The sequence below is a fragment of the Argentina silus genome (genome assembly GCF_951799395.1).
Source record: "Argentina silus genome assembly, chromosome: X".
Taxonomy (NCBI): Eukaryota; Metazoa; Chordata; class Actinopteri; order Argentiniformes; family Argentinidae; genus Argentina; species Argentina silus.
The window spans coordinates 10,350,798-10,356,797 of record NC_139653.1 but is presented as its reverse complement, the minus strand read 5'-3'; the positions used below and the strand labels follow the sequence as shown (position 1 = coordinate 10,356,797).

General features: G+C 40.0%; 1 protein-coding gene across 1 annotated transcript in view; it reads left to right on the top strand.

Annotated features, from left to right (window-relative positions):
• The first annotated feature begins 641 nt into the window (after nucleotides 1-641).
• micu1 (mitochondrial calcium uptake 1) overlaps nucleotides 642-6,000 on the top strand; it is a 41,605-nt gene continuing 36,246 nt past the window's right edge. Inside the window, exon 1 of the mRNA XM_083695848.1 lies at nucleotides 642-782. The gene's annotated coding sequence lies outside the window, so the exon portion shown is untranslated. The remainder of the gene's footprint in view (nucleotides 783-6,000) is intronic.

Here is a 6,000-nt window from a genome sequence, read left to right as displayed (position 1 = left end):
GTGATTACTACATGCAGGGCCACTAACAAAATGTAAACAGTGGACATGCTAATAGCACTAGATTTGATAATACCTTGTGCTCAACAGATGATACCTTGTGCTCAAAGTGAGTGCAGTTCCATAAATGCAGCATTACTTTTTCAAAACTTGATTTGAAGCTATATGTCACTGTAGTAATATGTCCTTTTTACTTCTTTGGTTTCGATAAGGTAAGACAACAGCTCCTATTAAGGTATTTAGAAGTCAAATTTATCATAATCAAAGAGGAATATGTCGTTATTTGTAAATACTTAAAACATCAATGACAGTGAAAATTCTCTGAATGGTTCAAATTGTGAGGTAATATCACAGGTATTATGCAGCATAATTAAAGTAAATTATGATGATTAATTGTACTGCAGGCTGTAAGCAAATGCAGTACCTGTAACTCAGCCATATGCTCTAAAATCCATACACAGACAAAACACATATGGCCGTGTAATGCATTCACATACAGCATAAAACACACACATGTCCAAGTTCAGAGGAAATGTTTACTGTAAGACAAGTGACGCCACACCGCAATGGGTGGCGCTTTGGGATTCAGCTCCACCCCTAAACGGACTAGTTGGAAAGAGAAGGGGCGTGCGCAGGGGCGGGGGCTCTCGTAGACGCGGAACTTGTGTTTTGGTCTGAAGCACGTCAGAGTGCAGAAAGGGGAAAATACATCTGGAATCGTCAAAGATAATTGATTTTGACTCAGAATCGGTTCAAGAACTGTCGTGTTTTTGTTAAAACAAAAGGTAAGTTAAGCAGCTGGTAATTTCACTTGCTTTAATTAGTCCTCGGGACAGCAAGTTATCCATTTGCAGCTAGCGATAGCATTTGTAGCACATTGATAGCTTGCCTTCCCGAGTTTGACAATGTCACTGACAGCGGCTGCTAGGAGGAGAAAGATTTGCAGTAGCAAGCTATTTATGTCAATATAAGTCATAAATGGACAGCTATGCTTTGAAAGTAGATTTTGTAAAGCAAGCAAGAGACTTGGCTTACCTGCAGTCGTTCGCTCATCAGCGTTTATTTGATTTGTTATACTCAAGGCCTGCCATCAGGCTGTAGTGGCAGACTTGACAGCAGGCCATTCATCTCACACAGATAGAGATTATAATGGCAAAAACATTTATGCCATGTCAAGAATTTGATGGCATTTATACTGCGACATTGTTTGGATGCCAATATTTGGAGTGGAAGCGAGATTATTTTGTTGGGTTGTTGCAGAAAGAGCCGAGCTACAGCATTTACAGTTAGGTCCGGAAATATTTGGACAGTGACACAATTTTCATAATTTTGGCTCTGTACGCCACCACAATGGATTTGAAATGAAACAATCGTGATGCAATTGAAGGGCAGACTTTTAGCTTTAATTCAAGAGGTTGAACAACAATATCGTATGAAACGTTTAGGAATTGTAACCATTTTTATACACAGTCCCCCATTTTCAGGGGCTCAAATGTAATTGGACAAATTAACAATCATAAATAAAATGTTTTTAATTTTTAATACTTTGTCGAGAATCCTTTGCAGGCAATGACTGTCTGAAGTCTGGAACCCATGGACATCACCAAATGCTGGGTTTCCTCCTTTGTGATGCTTTGCCAGGCCTTTACTGCAGCTGTCTTCAGTTGTTGTTTGTTCTTGGGTCTTTCTGCCTTTAGTTTTGTCTTCAGCAAGTGAAATGCATGCTCCATCGGGTTGAGATCAGGTGATTGACTCGGCCATTGCAGAATATTCCACTTCTTTGCCTTAAAAAACTCCTGGGCTGCTTTTGCAGTTTTGGGTCATTGTCCATCTGTACTTTGAAGCGCCGTCCAATCAACTTTGCTGAATTTGGCTGAGTCTGAGCAGACAGTATATCCCTACACACTTCAGAATTAATTCGTCTGCTTCTGTCTTCTGTCACATCATCAATAAACACTAGTGTCCCAGTGTCATTGGAAGCCATGCATGCCCATGCCATCACACTGCCGCCACTGTGTTATATAGATGATGTGGTATAATTCGGATCATGAGCAGTTCCAAGCCTTCTCCATACTTTTTTCTTCCTTTCATTCAGGTACAGGTTGATCTTAGTTTCATCTGTCCAAAGAATGCTGTTCCAGAACAGGGCTGGCTTTTTTAGATGTTTTTTTTTTGCAAAGTCTAATCTGGCCTTTCTATTCTTGAGGCTTATGAATGGTTTGCACCTTGTGGTGAACCCTCTGTATTTGCTCTTGTGAAGTCTTCTCTTTATGTTAGACTTGGATAATGATATGCCTACCTCCTGGAGAGTGTTCTTCACTTGGCTGGATGTTGTGAAGGGGTTTTTCTTTACCATGTGAAGGATCCTGTGATCATCCACTACAGTTGTCTTCCGTGGACGTCCAGGCATTTTTGTGTTGCCGAGCTCACCAGTGCGTTCTTTTTTTTCTCAGAATGTACCAAACTATTGATTTGGCCACTCCTAATGTTGCCGCTATGTCTCTGATGGATTTTTTTGTTTTTGCAGCCTAAGGATGGTCTGTTTCACTTGCATTGAGAGCTCCCTTGACCGCATGTTCTGACACAAAAAATTGTGTCAGAGTCCAAATATATGTGGACCTAACTGTATGTTGGAAAATCCCTCATCATAGCACCAACACAATCAGAGAGGCCGAGGGGCAGCACAAACACTCACTAACAATGTTAGTTGTTGCCCCTCTGCCTCTCTGATTGCCCCTGTTGCCCCTGTGCTGCCCCTCGGGCCTCTCTGATTGTGTTGGTGCTGTTATGAGGGATTTTCCAAAGAGGATAACGCTGGGATTTCCAGAGCTCCTGGCCCGATAGAAAAGTTCTGGCAGGTTGATGGGGACGAGGTGGAAGGCCCTTATTAGACCCAGTCAAACAAAAATCTAATTTCCCCAATACAGCACTGAGCTCAAATCAAGTGTAAAGCTCACTTTTAAAAGCTGAATTTCCTTGAAGTCGACATGTTCCCAAAGCCCAGGTGTGTTCGCCTCCACTATATGAGCTGACTTCAGCTGGCAACCAATTCTATAAGGTGTTCAGATGGAAAAGAAAACTGGTGTGTGTTTGTTTGTGTCTGTCAGTGTGTTTGTCTAGTCTTGTGTATGTCTACTTTGTGCAGGTTTCTAATATGCATCCTCCATTCATCTGGCAACAGCAGTATCTCTGGATGTCAACCATACAGAACAGCTACCAGTATAGGCTACACACATGATCCTCTTCAACTCTTTTTTGGCCTGTTTTTTTAAGATAATTTTGGTTCTGTCTTAGGGACACCACACCATTTGTGTCAGTGCACTCTTTCATGATGAAGATAAATAAATCCCTTGATGTCCTTTTTGCAGAAGTGTACAACATGTATGTCATCATTCTCAATGGAAGTTACTTGCGCCATATATATGTGTAATTTGCTGGCTTTGGTTTCCCCACTGTACTCGACAACAATGAAGTCTCCATTTATTGGAGCATGAGATGAGGATGTTGATGCAGTGGTAACTACTACTGTATGTTTTTCTGCTGCAGTACCATTTTGGAACCCTTTTAAGTTCCATGTAGAACCCTCTGTGAAAAGGGTTCTACATTGAACCCAAAAGCGTTCCACATGGAACCCAAAAGGGTTCCTAAAGGGATCTCCCACAGGGACAGCCAAATAACCATTTTATGTTCTGTACAACCTGTACAATCAGTGAAAGTAGCCAATTCAATTTCAGTAATTTTGTTACCGATTTGGTAACAGAATTAACAGTTTTTATCACTTATTAATTCCTAAACAAAATCGATATCAGCAAAAACACTATCATTATCCTCACTCCTCAGGAGGCATGAGGAAATTTGAAAGGGTTCTAGCGTGTGGGTTTAACAGAAAGCTTGAGTCTTCAGCATACATTGATATTTTTGTTTTTAAGCCCTTGATTTCTAGCCCATTGATGTTATTGTTGGATCTGGGTTAGGGTTGCAATGGCTGTAATGAGTAGGTATGGAGACAAAGTACAACCCTGTTTTACTCCTCTTGACAATTAAACATATTCTGAGAAGTGATACAATAATTTAAGCCATTGGATAAGAGAATCTATAAAGTTAAAGAAGTCCAAGCATTTATATATACATTCTAAGCATACTTTATCATGGGCTTTTTCAAAATATACTTTGAAGACCAGGCCTGGTTTCTCTGAGGTTTCGTAATATTCTATAGTTTTTAGTAACGTCCAGGTAAAAAACCTAATCATGGTGAATAATATTAAGCAATATCTTTTTTATATTCTGTTCTGTATATGTTGGCATCATAGCATTGCAAAGTGAGGGGCCTCCAATGTTGTCCATCTGGATCTTGTTTCAGTAATAGTGAGATCAGACCATTTTGTGTGTCTGATAAACTGCCATTTTTATAAAAACGATTAAAACATGCTCGCGATATAGTACTTGAGTTCAGACTCGAATGAGAACATATGTTTGGAGAATATTTCGTTTCCATTCATAAAAAATTGTCTGTAGATTCATTAATTATTCCTTCTACAGTCATGAGAAAAAGTTAGGACACCCCCCAAAATATTAAGTTATTCTCTTAAAAATATGGACATATCAATATGTTATCTTCTTTCTAACAATGTCTATAGATAAAGGGGATGTAATTGAACAAAAAACTATGAAAATGTAACTTTGTAATCATTTATTTAACGAAAAATTAACAATAATGCCAATTCCTACTGAGGAAAAAGTTAGGACACCCTATGCCCTAATAGCTAGTATTGCCCCCCTTGGCTGAAATAACCTCAATAAGACGTTTCTTATAACTGTCTACAGGTCTCTGACATCAATTGGGAGAAGGTTTTTCCCACTCCTCCTTGCAGAATTCTTTCAGCTGTGTGATGTTCGAGGGGTGTCTTGCATGCACAGCCAGTTTCAAATCAATCCACAGCATCTCAATAAGATTAAGATCCGGGCTTTGACTTGACCATTCCAGAACTCTCAATTTATTTTTCTTGAGCCATTCCTTGGTAGATTTACTGGAATGTTTTGGGTCATTGTCATGTTGCATGGTCCACATCTGCTTCAGCTTCAACTTTCGAACAGATGGTCTCACATTTTCCTCAAGCACCCTCTGATACAATACAAAATTCATAGTGGATTCTATGATGGTGAGCTGACCAGGCCCTGCTGCAGAAAAGCAGCCCCAAACCATGACATTTCCACCCCCATGCTTCACAGTTGGTATGAGGTTCTTGTTCTCAAATGCTGTCTTGGTTTTGCGCCAAACATGTCTACTCTTACTGTGCCCAAATAGTTCAACTTTGATTTCATCTGTCCAAAGCACATTGTTCCAGAAGTTCTGGTCTTTCTCTAGGTGTTCTCTGGCAAACTTTAGTCTTGCCCTGATGTTTTTTTTTGACAGCAGGGGTTTCCTCCTTGCACACCTCCCATGTAATGCAAACTTGTTCAGTCTCTTTCTTATGGTGGATGCATGTACTTTGACATCAATTGTGGCAAGAGATACCTGTAGGTCTCGTGATGACATTCTGGGATTGTTGGAGACTTCTTTAAGCATCTTTCGGTCAGCTCTTAGGCTGAACTTGCTTGGGCGGCCTGACCTGGCCATGTTGGTGGTGGTTTTAAATGTTCTCCACTTGTAAATTATTTTCCGGACAGTGGAATGGCCAATTTCGAATAGTTTGGAGATCTTTTTATATCCCTTCCCAGACTCATATGCATCTACAATTTTTCTTCTGAAGGCCTCAGAGAGCTCTTTTGATCTCGCCATGGTGATGCAACTCACTTCAACAATCAAGAGCAAACCAAACTAAATATCTGAGGTTTAAATAGGACAGGCTCCTCCAAAATCCTCTGTAACGATGTTCTAATCATTTGCACCTGATGTGGTGCTCTTTATTATAATTTTAGGCATTTTAAGTGGAACTAAATGTAGGGGTGTCCTAACTTTTTCCTCACAAGAAGATTGCATTTCTATTAATTACATTTTACCAA